The 14,151-nt window shown below is 39.7% G+C and overlaps 1 long non-coding RNA gene across 1 annotated transcript in view; it reads left to right on the top strand.

The window, feature by feature from the left end:
• The window catches only part of LOC109624921 (uncharacterized), a 38,822-nt gene that overhangs the window by 1,486 nt on the left and 23,185 nt on the right, over positions 1 to 14,151 (top strand). Inside the window, exon 2 of the long non-coding RNA XR_002202419.2 lies at positions 9,860 to 9,914. This is a non-coding gene — a long non-coding RNA (uncharacterized lncRNA). The remainder of the gene's footprint in view (positions 1 to 9,859; positions 9,915 to 14,151) is intronic.

Genomic DNA, 14,151 nt, shown 5'->3' on the forward strand with positions numbered 1-14,151 from the left:
TTGTACCTGATGGAGGCAGTTTAAACGCAGGACAGGAGGGGGCCGCAGATAATTTTTACAAGCCTGTTTAGGAAGAACTGTTTGTGTGTGTTTTCCCCTCTTAAACGTAGAAGGACGGCGTCGTTAACTGTGTATAGTGAAATGTAACTGTCTACTGCTGCCTGAGAGCACAGATGGAGGAAGGTGTGACAGGGCATGAGCAAAGAGAGGGAATGGTGAAGGCTCACAGTTTGTAGTGCTTTTTGATATACTTTTACCAATCGAATGTATTCCCTAATGCAACAGTCCACTACATCATCATGGCTGAGTCTCAGTAGAAGGGTTGGGTATTGTTTTTTCTGATACTAGTGCTAAATCAATACTTGCCAGAACAGATAGTTTTCTTAAAAAGGAACCAAACAATGGTCAGAGATAAGAGCAGCTTTTTTTGGAAGTTGATTTAACATATTAACTGTTAACAGCATAAATAAGTTAAATATACAAATAGAAATAAATGCAAAACGTCTATTTACATAAACACAATAAATGAAATTTAACATATCTCAACTACAATAATTGAACACTACAGAAAATGATAATCCCCTGACCAATAACAGTCTCTAATGAAAAATAAAGAGGATAGACAAAAGGAGATGTCAATATATAACTTCAACTTTCTTTGGTTAAGTTAGAACCTCTGTTACGATGGTTGCTTGCTCATATTTAACACAGTAGGGATCAGCTGTGATTATGAATAAATACAGTATACCATATAGCAGTTATCAGGCATGAACTCTGGAGAAATATCTGCACAATGGGGTCCGGACTTTCTCAGGAGTTTCACCCATGAACGAAGCAGCAGGAGATTCTCTGATGAGAAGCGTTCACAATAACACAGAAATCTCTGTGTGTTCAGATGAGAGGTGCTGCAGCATGCAGGAGGTAGCACGTAATGTATACATCTGCTGCCGAGATAATGTGATGTCGTGTTTGTGTTTCCAGCACATCAACACAGTGTTTACAAGTGTTCGATAAGTTGTATATAAATGTAGATAAATGACCAGAGCAGTTTGCACATAAGAAACCTCAATGCTCTCAAATTGCCTGAAAAATGCTGCCTCACACAATCACAGAATATTTAGCATTTTGTTATTCCGCTTTTCCTCCTCAGTCTGTTTCCTCTCGTCGATACCGCGGGGCTTCCAGACTGTAGACTTTGCTGTCCAGAGGGCTTGTTTGTAGCTTGTTGTCAGGTTAGAATGATCATTTAAGTGAAGGAAAAGAGGGTGAGAAAGTACATGCTGCACAGAAAGTGTCAGCTGTGTGCGTTTGGGGAGACAACTCTCTCAGACCTCCGAGTCTTGCACGAGGAGGCCTGCAGGCTAAGAAAAACAAGTCGGGGTGATGCTGGGTTAAGGCAGGTTTTGGTTTGTGTGTCTGTGTGTGTGTGTGTGTGTGTGTGTGTGTGTGTGTGTGTGTGTGTGTGTGTGTGTGTGTGTGTGTGTGTGTGTGTGTGTGTGTGTGTGTGTGTGTGTGTGTGTGTGTGTGTGTGTGTGTGTGTGTCTCTCTCTGTCTGCTGCCTTGTTTGCAGGCCACACATCAGGCGGCAGATGGCTAGAAACACTGCAAACCAAGGCGATTGACAGGCTCTATCTTGTGTCTGCGAGCTCCCATCCACCACTTGTCCACCATGTGACACGGCCTGTCACACCACTTTGTCACGGGGGGGGGTGTAGTAACACACGTCCACGTGCAAACACACATACACACACCCTCCATTTCAACTTTTTAGATCAGAGTGCGAGAGAGGGAGGTGCAGGGGGAGACGCAGAAAGACAGATAAAGTCAGAGGGGGAGAGAAATGTATTTCTTATTCACAGGGGAGAAAAATGAAGTGTTGTTCAAGGATCTGAGGGCCATTTAGAAGAAAGAGCCACCTCAAAAATCAGCTGCTTTCTATTCATGAACTGAACTCGAAACTCCCAATGTGAAGGGCAGAATGGAAAGTGCACAGCTGCTTACTGACTTAAAGGGATTCTTAATTTGGAGGTCTGCTATTATAGTGTCTCTCACACACTCGAGCATCAAAACACACCAGTGCCGCTCCCTCTCTGCCTGCTTTTCTGTGTTCTTGCCAAAAGTAATTCAAGACTGCCGTTGGAGAAGCTTGTGTGTGTGTACATCTTAATGTTTCTGACAGCATAGCTTTCTTATCCAAAAGCGCAGCCCACTGAAAGTCAAGTGTTAACAACGCCGTTGTGCTTGTAAAAATCGCTCGTTTTTAATGCCAGACAAATGCAGCGCCACTCAAACCAAAGGCTTATTTCAAAAGACTTGCTTCATAAATTGTGTTGTATGCTAAAGGGCAAAAAAGTTTTTAAGTCGTCATTTTAGATGGGCTGAGTCATTTTCTGGCAGCACCGGGAGCTTAGAGTGAAAGCTGCACAGTTCATAAGTAAACAAATGTCAAGCCTAATGATTTTAAATGAGGGGAAAATAGCTTTCTGTGGGACAACAGATTGGATGCTTGAGGTCGAATGATTGCAATAAAATAAAGCTCAACCGAAGTTGGAGGGTTTGATGTTGGTAAAAGTTGACTTTCTTTACTAAAAGGGTTTTAATGAGTTCAAACTATACTTAACTAGTGGGTTGATGTCCTAGTGCTGATTGCAAGTAATACATACTTTGTTAAAGTGTTGACTGTCATTTTTAAGCTTGTTGTCAGTGGAGGTGCTGTATCTACCTCAAATGTCTGTCTGTTTGTGGAACGCACATCTTGAGAACCATCCATCTTATCAGCTTAACACTTGGCATGTATTTTGGTAATTGCCCAGGGAAGTGCTGTCAAATTTGGTGCAATTTGGACACATGATACATTCAATATTAATAAATCTGTTGAAGTTGGTGGGTGCCTTCAGTCGGTGAACACGTCGTCTTCTACGTATAAACTACAGCCGTGGTCCACAAATACTGGATCAAATTCGCTGCTGTATAATAAGAGTAGTAATAGTGAAGACTAACATAGAGATTCATGGGATTTACAGGTGCTGAGCTCTGCCATGGCAACGCCATTCAAAGAATCACTTCCTTTATATAGAGCTAAATTAGCGAGCTTTCATTTTGAAAAGGTGTGAACTTGGGTCTGAAGATTGTATTGACATGCAATGTATGAAAGAATAACGCAATAAATCAAATGTATGCATAAGCCCAACACGTGAAGAGTAGTGAAGCACATTCAGTATCATCGTTGACTTTATAATCTGTATTGCAGATAAACCAGGTAGGGTAAACACAAAGTTTTCTAACTTCACCCTGCAGCATAGACTGCACGCAACATCCAGCACATAAACAATAAAAAAGTGACAGTATATTGTCGAACTGTTTGAGGCGGACTCACTAATCACGAGGAATAATTCTGAAGTAGCTCTGCAGGATTAATACAGAAGGAGAAAACAGCCCATTCCAAACAGGCAGGTCTAGAACAACACTGCACTAGACTGATTAGAAGTATTGCAAGTATTGTATTGCATTACAGAAGATATTGTGAACACATTTCAGTATAATTTATACAGCATTTTGCTTGACAGCTCAGACATTTTTCACTTATAGAAGAAAGCACAGGTTATTCCTTCATTCAAGTAGCTTTTTATTGTAGTGGACACCTTTTTAGTAGTGTAATGATTCACTGATTTAAATCAATACTGTCAGTTTCACTTCTCTGATGCTGTGGTATCGATTTTTAAACTGCTCGAGTCTGGCCAGAGCCAGGAGAGGACCTGTGTGCGGCCTTGTCTTTAAAACCCCCCGAAAAACAAGTGGCTCATTCTGCCTGTTACCGAGTGAGTAACGTCATATAGAATATGCCTCCTGTATCTCACATTTTATGTAATCTCGCACATCTGTTGTCAAATGTGTGAATTAAAAAGATTTTCTGGTTTTGTTCCTTTTGTATGTACGTACATACGAATGTATGTATGGTGAAACTCAAAATAGATGATATAGATTTTTCAACTGATCATGATAATAACAAAATGATCTGCTTCTCATTGTGATACTTGCAAACAATAATCTCATATTTTTTATATTTAAAAAAATAACTATATAACCTGATTGCTGATGATTTATGTGAACTGGAGCACTCCTGTTCGTGCAGTAATGCCTTTCTTATGTAGAAGTCTTCATCCAGCTACTGAGCCATTAAGCTAAGCATATACTCACTAATGTCAGAGGTCCATGGTAAAACATATGTCACTGAGGTTGGTATTGATCAGTGCCATACAGCGGCTATAATATGGTTCTAAATGCCCTATTAGCTGGTGAAACCCTCAGTCCTCCACCACAAAAAATGCTGGTCATCAACGGTAAATATTTCTGTGTCTTTGTCATTGATTACTTTTGCCTTTTTATTGTATCTAGTGAACTGTTCTATCTGTGGTCCATTTGGTTTTTGTCTGCCTCAATGCTAGCTGCTGCAGCTATGGCTTTCTTTCTTTCTTTGTTAGGATCCATTAGCTATTCTTCCTGGGGTCCACCACACACACAGTCATACATACTACATAATTGTTCAAGTAGAAGAGAATCACACAAGATATTAGATCATTTGTAATTCTTTAAAATTCGCAACACACTTTCCCCTTTTCATTCACACAGTAAAGATAATTCTAAAAACAAAATTTATATCTAATTCTAAGAGTTGTTTTTATCCATCCTGCATAATTCCCACATCAAATTAAATTCCAAGGAAACAAGTTTGTCTTATGTCTACATTCACTCTAATCCATATATTATCTTTTTCCAGTTTACACAAAGACACCAGTCAATTACTTTTCCAGAGTTTTTGGAGATGATGAATTCCACCTCACCATGGCTCTATCATGACTGTTTTCTGCATCATACTTGTCTTAGTATTAGGAAGCAGGAACCTTCTAGCCATAGCATATTGTGTTTGATAGTTGTTAAACAAAGAGTGACAGTAACCTTGAATTTAATGTTTGGTGGTCGTGTCTAAAGTACATTTCTAACTTAATTCAGTGCAAAGGTAGATCTCTGATGAACAGTTAGCCAACTCAAACTCATGCATATTCATTACATTAGTTCTCTAAGAGCACTGTAGAGCACAATGTGCCACTTTGTTTTGTGCTCCTTGTAATTAGGGCTGCAACAACTAATCAATATAATCGAAAAATAGTTGGCAATTAATTTAGTCATTAGTTAGGTCTGTTACAATGCACGGCAGTAACGGCACACACTGTGGCAGCGTCTCCTGGAGTGGGGGCAGTAAACCAGCCAATCCTGTGCCTTGTGTCGCTCCCCCTCTCCTCTCAGGAATAACTGTTTGCCTGAGACGAAAGCCGCTAATGATACAGAGGAGAAAAGTCGTTAAAAGTGTGAGAACAAGTCTTCCAAGAAGACTGTTAGCTGCAAACTGTGTAAAGCTGATCTCACAATGAGAAGCACCACAGCATCACTGGTGGCATAAAACTGAGAAAACATGTTGGAGGCTTCTGCTTCTTCCTCATCTTCTTCTCTCTGTTTAATGGAGGATTGGTAACAACTTGAAGTTCAAACCTCAGTGATGTTGTGCTGCTCTTTCATGTGAAATCAGCTATACACAGCTTTTCTTTCAGGTTTTAATGTAAAATGTTGACACATTTTTAAAGACTGGACATTGAAATTTTCTGTTTAATTTATGTGTGAGATCCCCATTTCCTTAAAATGTGTTGGATTTGGCTGCAACTCTGTTCACCCCTAAAACTCTAAAAGTGTTTTGTGAACACAAAAGCTTTACCCACCCCTCCATCGGCATAGTGGTGACTAAATAGATGAGTGAATTTTCAGTTTAGAATTTTCACTTCCGTGGGCCGGAAGTAGCCCACGTTTTTTTCTGTGATGAAGATAAAGAAAACCCCTCCATCTTGAGGGTTTCCACAGCACAGAACCACTACAAACTAGGCACCCTCTGCCCTTAACCCTCAACAAGAGTAAGGAAAAACTACCAAAAAACCATTTTAACAGGTGAAAAGAACATAGAAACCTCAGAGAAAGTAAAATGTTAGGGGTCCCTCTCCCAGGACAGACAGAAGTGCATTAGATGCCACATGTAATGGGAACGTCAGAAAAATAAAGAGTAATTACAGCATTGGTTAGAGTAAATAGTTTGTAGCATGATGGCACATCTGTATCAGATAACACTCTGACACTATTTGGTTGTCATTTATCTCAGCTACATACACAAATAGACTTCTTATCAATATGTTTATTAAATCAGTGTCAGGAAAACAAATATGCACCACTCACCCATGAATGAATTCAGTCTTTCTTCTGAAACTATTCAAATGATCACCAATGATCAAATCATCGTCACGTTTCATTAAGTCATATAATGGAGAATTAAACCCTTAATAAAAACATTCATCTATAATTTGAGCTATAATGTTTTGAAACTGTTACAATCTTGTGTATAAATAAGTGCTGTTGTTAAATGTGGATGTTTAGTTATATGTAATATTTAAATTACATGTACGATAACATTTCAGCAACTTCATATCTACTTTTTTTTCATATTCCTCTAAGCGCAAGTGAGTACCAGAGAAAATATGTTGATGATGAACAACAAGTAAACTTTGGCTTTAAAAGGAACAACCACAGTCATGGTACCGCATAAAATCTTATGATGTGATCATCATTCATCACATCTGGCATTTTTGACCAGCCATGACAGCGTAACTGTCTCTGAAGCTGGCCAGCATCTTCTGCCCCAGTGTCCAGTCCAGAGCCACATGGCCTGGAGCCGTGTTCTAAAATGATCAGCAGTCACGCACTTTCCATGTCCAGGAGGGAAAACAACTTGCCGACTGAATTTGAACAAGGAGAACAAGGTGGATGTTCTGTGTGATGGAGCACCCATCACACACATGATAACAGCTTTCCAAAGACTTGCATAACAACAATAAACCTCAGCAGTGAACAAGTCTGTCGGTAAAGAAATCCATGGGTCAGAACTCCAGTCTTTAAAACATTTTGCCTGCGGGCTGACAGTGGACTATCTTGACATTTATATTCCTAATTAAATTGGTTGGTTGTTCAATTCAATGCCCCTCAAGCAATGAACATAAAATATGGCAAGCAGAGACAGGACATTGACAGATGCAGGTTCTGTATTGAAACTAGAACAGTGGCTGTTGTTAACCTGCTTGTTTGTAATTGGCTGTTTGCTTTGCCTGTGGCGATGCTGTGCAGTTTTCTTTCTCAAAATGTAAAAGTGACCTGTGATTAACCAGATTCTGTTTTTTTGCACTGTCCATGTTTTTCATACGCTAAGACCAGTTTGAGCCTACAACCCATGGAGTGAGGACATTTTGGGAAAGTGAGAACATTTTGGCTGGTCCTCACTTTGTGACGCCCCCTTTAATGGTCTGTTTGGGGGTTAAGACTTGGTTTTAGGGTTAGAATTAGGGTTAGATTAAGAGTTAGGCATTTAATTTGGAGGGTTAGGGTGAGAGGCTAGGGACTGTATTATGGCAATGAGTGTCCTAACTAAGGTGTGTGTGTGTGTGCGTGCGTGCGTGCGTGTGTGGTTACCAGCTGCCACTCAATGATTATGCCTGCCATTAAAACCCTGTTCAGACTCACCACATATAGCTTGACCTCCGGCTTATGTCTCCTACCACATGCCAGCTCCACCACTCTTCCCTCCTCTACCTTTCAGCCCACGCACCCTGCTCATTCACATCCGCTCCAGCCATCTACCCCTCTTAGCTTGTTCTCCATCGCTCTGCTTGTCACTGGACCTCCCTGGTCCAGCTCAATGTTGTCTGCCTAACCCAGAGTCTTGGGTTCACTAGTGTAGCCTAAACAAAATGCTAACTGGGCCTTTTAAATGTAACTACATAATGTGTTGTTTTTGATTCATGACAAATCAAACTTCTGCACAATCTTAGAAAACAGTGCGGCATTGCACAGTCTGGAAATACTGTGTGTTTAACATGAACAAAAATAATAAATGCAATAAAATTTAAATAAATCTTTACACTGAGTGGGTTGCCCACGATCCCAGAGAAGAAAGACAAAACATGTCAAACAATTGTTTGTATTTCCCCCAAAAAGTCGTATAGATAAACACAATCTAGAACATTTTTGCATGCTGTGTCCATAGGACCTGGGATAATTTTCTCCTCAGTCTATTAGATTCTTAGAATCATTAGAAAAAACAGAAAAACTAGCTCTAAAACCACTATTAACAAATCGCACTCATACCAGCTATGCTTCTTTTTAGAGTTACACTGACAAACTGTTTTCTGACCTGAATATTCGGATGTGGTCTGGTCTGTCACTCAAACACAAAGCCATCCAGAGCCCTTGATACGAGCCAGTGAACTGCAGCGCAAGTTAATATGAGCCAGTAGCTTCTGTGATAACCTATGTCTCTCTGTATCCCATTTTACATTCAGAAGCTAGACCGTAATCAACATGATGTATGGATGATATATATATATATATATATATATATATATATATATAAAAAAATAAATTGTCTTGTTGCAAATGTGTCTGACCATAGAATCTCCCACTGTGGAGTTCATGTGTAAAAGGCAAACTCCTGAGAAAGTCCCTGGACCCAGTTGTGCAGATATTCTATGGAGTTCATGTCTTAAAATCCCTTTTTTAATGGACAATGGCTGTGTCCGAAATCACTCACTTATCACCGTATAGTGAATGTTCCTCAACTTTTTACCTAAAAGTGTTAAAGGTTCAGTGTGTAGGATTTAGGTGAAAATTATCTAATGGCAGAAATTGAATATAAGGTAATCCTAGTGATGTCTTCCTTAGTGTGTTTCTTCTAAAGTTTACAAATTATTGTAAAACACCTTTTGAGTTTGAATGACAACTGAAGCTACCACAGGTTGTCTTTCACGTTTGGAAGGGGAAGGTGAGGGGTATTCAGCTGCAGCATGCAACTTTGCCACTATATTTTACACACTGAACCTTTAATACTAAGTGTAAAATAAACATTTTAAAATTACTGTCAGATATTACGTCGACCAACATTATTGTTGTTGTTCACAATTCTGCGAGAATGGCGTCATTACCGGTTCTGAAAAAAAGCGCAGAGTAGTGTCTTAAAGCTTTTATTCATAGAACGCTCTATATATGGACACAGCCAATCACTTTTGGTACGACAGCAGCACTGAAACTTCTAACAGAATACCAGACTTAGTTTCACCTCTGATTACTGATCAGCAATGTATTGTATGATCCCATCTTAGGGTATTTAATGAGCGACTGATAAAAAGCAGAACACTAAAGTCATTTTGACAAGGATGTGAGCAGCTGGGGGCAATTTTCATTTTCCACAAAGTCTCATTTTAACTTCATTTCATGTAAGGCAGTGGAGGTAAAACTTAATATCCCCATTCCATTACTTCTCCATGCTCATCCTTTAAGTCTATTTCACTTTGTGTTTAAGTTTCACATAAATAAGTAGTAGGGACTAACCTCTTTAAAACTGAACGTGTTTGCAGAACTAAATCCCAGATCCTCTGAATTAAAAGTAAAAAAGGCCTTCTAGTGACTTTTCCTCCATCTCCAAAGGATGGGAAAGATGAAATCAAATCTCTTGGCTGTGATGTATCAAAGGCTAATAACTACAATTGAATGTGTTCGACAGCGCTAATCCTCAAAGCGAAGTGAATCTCCAGGTACTGAATTATTTCTGTGGTTTGAGGTTTTTGATATTTTGTGACAACTTTCTATTGCTCGTACACACACACACACACACACACACACACACACACACACACACACACACACACACACACACACACGTCCTGCTCTTTCTCTTCCCTCAAACTTAAAAGAACTCTGTGGTTTGTCGTTGCAGAATGACCTTTCCCCTGATGTCCACATGGCTGCAGCTGTCACACCTGAGACCAGAGGTAATCCATGTCCCCTATTCACTCCCTTTGATAGTACACAGACACTTCTACAAACGGCCTGTGTCTATATACAGGCGTTTTCTCCTTATGGGTGAGTCATTGTGAGACCAAATTTATTTTCATGAAAGCACTTACATGTCTTAAAGGCATTTTGGGAGGCAGTCAAGTCTTCCTGAAATAATGTTACTGAAGTGTAAAAAAATATTTTAACATCCTTTTCTGTTTAATTCACGACAGAAAATGTTTTATTTATGTAGTTTGATATGTCATGGCTCATTTGGTTGCTATTTGTATTTCATCTTCCAACAACATTATCCAAGAACTTTATTCTGTGATTTCTGTTATCATTTGTTCATTATTGTAACTGCATTGGAGTTTGCCTAATTGTACTGATAACTCAAAAGACCAAAGGCGATGGGACCGTTTTTTTTTTTCTCCTCTGATTTTCTTCTAGACATATATATTACTTCATTTAAATTCTCTCATAATAACTGGGCAGGTTCCGGGCTTTGATTGGGCTCCTTTTTGTCAGTGCAATTTGGCAACACTGTGTCTCGCAGTTAACACAAGACATTCTGAAAAATGGAAGAAATGCCTTCAAGACAGGCCCAGGGAAAGTTGGTACATCATTAAATTGAATTAAGTTTCACATCATCACAGCTAAATAAACTCTACCGATGATTCAGTGATGATGAGTCTCCCTGAAGGTGTTTCAGAAATATCTGCCCTGGAAAAACTCACTATAACTTCTCAGTTAAGTGTACGAGAAGTAAGTTTCAGTTCAAAACAATGTCTTGCAGGATGTGGCAATTTTTGTGGATAATTTTTGTTATTTAAAGAGGATTTATAATTCTTTTCCTTATTTTCTGTCATATATAATGTTAAAATGTTGCGTAAATGTGGCAGAAGATTCAAATACTGAAGTAAACATATGTGAAGGTAATCCCTGTGAGCTGTATATTTTCAGACATTAACTTTTCATACATGAAGCTCGCAACAGGAAAAAACGTTCAGGCCGGGGGGGGTCGCCTGGGTTTGATCATGAGGGAAGCAGAACATGACGTACCAATTCTGTTTTTGTTTACAGCACTTTGACACTTGCACTTATCGCCAAAAGCTCAAATTTCATTGACTTTCCAAGTTCACATCTTCATTAATGTCGTCTATGTGTATGGCATCTCTTTTTCATCCTGAGATATTTGTGTTCTTCCAATTTCACATCTGTCGAGTGTGAGAAAAGTCACTGACACTCTCACTGGATTGCTGTAAATATTTGATCATGTGGGCTCGCTCGTAAACAAGACATTTTACTTGGGGCCTGGAAGGAAAGGTTTGTGTCACATACAGCCTGTCCAGAAAATTTCATGAAAATGTCCATATTTCAGTGCAGGTCTGAATTCAGCTTGTTTCTATTTTTGCTATTTCTTATATGTTCATCTGCTCCCAGCACAGCTCGTTCTCCTCAAACAGTCTACATAACTTTTATTATGGGTATTTAATGTACTCTAGCAAAATAACCAAAGGTGCAGGTTTACTTGAAAAGGAACATTAGCGCTTTTATTTCCTGACAAAAGATATTTTTCACTTAATGCGTCTTGTTAGCACATTTCCAACACATACATTAACACGGCCATATGGAATTTTTATCTACAGATAGTGATTTACCAACTCAATCCACCATATGTCACACTTTAAGCAGGTAATGAGTGTAAAATTTACTGAACAGAGACTTCCTGTTTTAATCTTTGTTGTTGTTGAGGTTCATGCCGTCTCAAACAAGTTCATATTTTCAATCACTTATGAGCTGGTGTTCACGCTGGGTACACAGGTTTAAACAAGACCTTAAAGGTCCAGTGTGTAAGATTAAGGTGAAAGGGAACTATTGTCAGAAATTTAATGTAGAATAATCCTCATGATGTTTTCACTAGTTCGTTTAATCTAAATTGTATGAATTTTAGTTTTCTTTACCCCAGAAAAGTCCCTTTATATTCAAATACTTTATATTTACATCGAGGGGACCCTCTCTACGGAGGCCGCCATGTTTTTTACATTAGTCCAGACTGGACAAACTAAACACCTTTTGAGTTTTAATGACAACTGAAGCTACCACAGGTTCTTTTTCATGTTTAGAAGGAGAGGGTGAGTTGAGGGGTGTTCAGCTGCAACATCCAACTTCACCACTAGATATTGGTTGACTCGCAGTTTACCTTGTGCTTTATCATGAGCTCTTTTAGCTTTTTAGTTCTTCAGTCCTTTCTCTTCTCTTTTCCTTTGCTGATCCTGCCCCAGCATCAGCCATGACTACAAAATGCAACGTAAAAAATAATATCTAATAAGACTGCTCCAGCTTCCTTTGAACCAGCCAGCATGCTACCCCTTGTGAAAGTTTGGCTTTAAATCCGGCAGTAAATCTTTTCTTTTGACCTCGCCGGTGGTCTGACCCGACTAGACACGGAGAATAGTTTATAGAAAAGTAATTTTTTTCTCCTGATTCTGTCTTTTCACTGTTGTAGGTCATAAAAATGAGAAAGTTTCATAACCTGTTAAAAACTGCTTGTAGTACATTTAAGAAAGTAAATCAAATGTGCATATAAAACAATGCAAGCATCATGAACAAAGTATGTGCAGGTAAGAACAAACAAATGTCAGGTGTTGACACATAAAACAAGCAGCGTAGAGGCAGAGTGGAGGAGAAACAGTTGACAGTTTGTTACATTAAATGCAGATGTTGACCCCAAATGTCATTTAGGACAAAACATCAACGGGTTTTAAACACGAACATTTAATGACAGTGGGTGTTAGCAGATGCTAGCTATGACCAGAACGCAAGCAGCTCAAGCTGTTAAAGTGGCAACCAAATCACCATGGTAATCACGGTAACGATTTTAACAGAACTGTCTGAAATATTACTGCAGTATACCGTGAAACCCATTACTGTTTTATGCCTAGCATGCAGAGAGTGGAGAGGTTGAGTGGGGTTATTATTGCACATCAGTATGGACAATAGTGTGACAACCTGGATCTCCCCGCATTCCACTAATTACATCTACAGAATAAATTAATTTGCTCTATGAAATGTATTTTTTGCATGCATATCATTTCTCTTCAAAACACAATTCATGTGTTTGCAAAAATATATTTTTCTGTGCTCCAAATCTCACATTGCTTGCTCAGGAATGAGGCACAAACATAACACCATAGTTTTACACAGGGCCCAGAAGAATAAAGGTGAATCACAGCAAGTGCTGAACAGAGCTATCTTGGCGATACTGCTCAGGTGTACGAACTCAATCAAACCTGTTAATAATGAATAATGATCGGGCAGGTAAATTCACCAGAGATTGATACTAACAGCATTAGCCCATGCAGCCCATCAGCAATAATGAAATTAATAGGTAGGCTTTGAGATGCAAGAATTTCCGCTGAGTAAATTCTTAAATCAATATTCTTTCATTACATGTTCACGCCCCCTAAGTGGAGTGCTCAGAAGAACCTGGTTTTGTATGTGTGCAGGCATGCATTCCACGTGCATGTGTTTGGACCAATGACCACATATCTTAAACATGCCCATGGCTGTCACATCTCGCTGTTATCTTCATTTCTGTCCCTGCACCTCATCAGCAGCATGTCTATCTGTTACGCTGAAGGGAAGGCCTGACAACGACCATTTTCATAATTATGTTCCACCCCCGCTGCACCACCACCCCATACATTCCTCCAGGGTACGAAAAAGGCACCACACCTTCTTACCTCCCACACGGGGACACACGCATGTCAGCGGTCCCATTCCACCTGCAACCGAGAGCATCAATTTGCATGGTGCTTAGACGGTCAGACTATAAAGGTCCAGCCTGCTGCTATAGCAGTGCCCCGTCCTTCAACAATTACAGATAACAAGATGAACACTGGAATTGAAAGCCATCAGGGTTCCTCTTTCAGCTGAGTGTGAGCGACCGTATCAGCCCCCTCCATCTGTGTTAACCTTGGGTTTTTGTCTGCTCAAACTCAAGCCTGCCGTGTTTTCATTGGCACTGAAGTCAAGGTGGTGGGTGGGCAATGGGCACACACACACACACACACACACACACACACACACACACACACACACACACACACACACACACACACACACACACACACACACACACGACCACCCTGCCATTGCTAACTTGTGTTTGCCATTTTCCCAGAAACACCCCACATTGTCTAACCCCCCCAGCGCCATCTGCTGGGGTTG

The sequence above is a fragment of the Paralichthys olivaceus genome, chromosome 1, assembly GCF_024713975.1.
Source record: "Paralichthys olivaceus isolate ysfri-2021 chromosome 1, ASM2471397v2, whole genome shotgun sequence".
In the NCBI taxonomy this organism is placed as follows: domain Eukaryota; kingdom Metazoa; phylum Chordata; class Actinopteri; order Pleuronectiformes; family Paralichthyidae; genus Paralichthys; species Paralichthys olivaceus.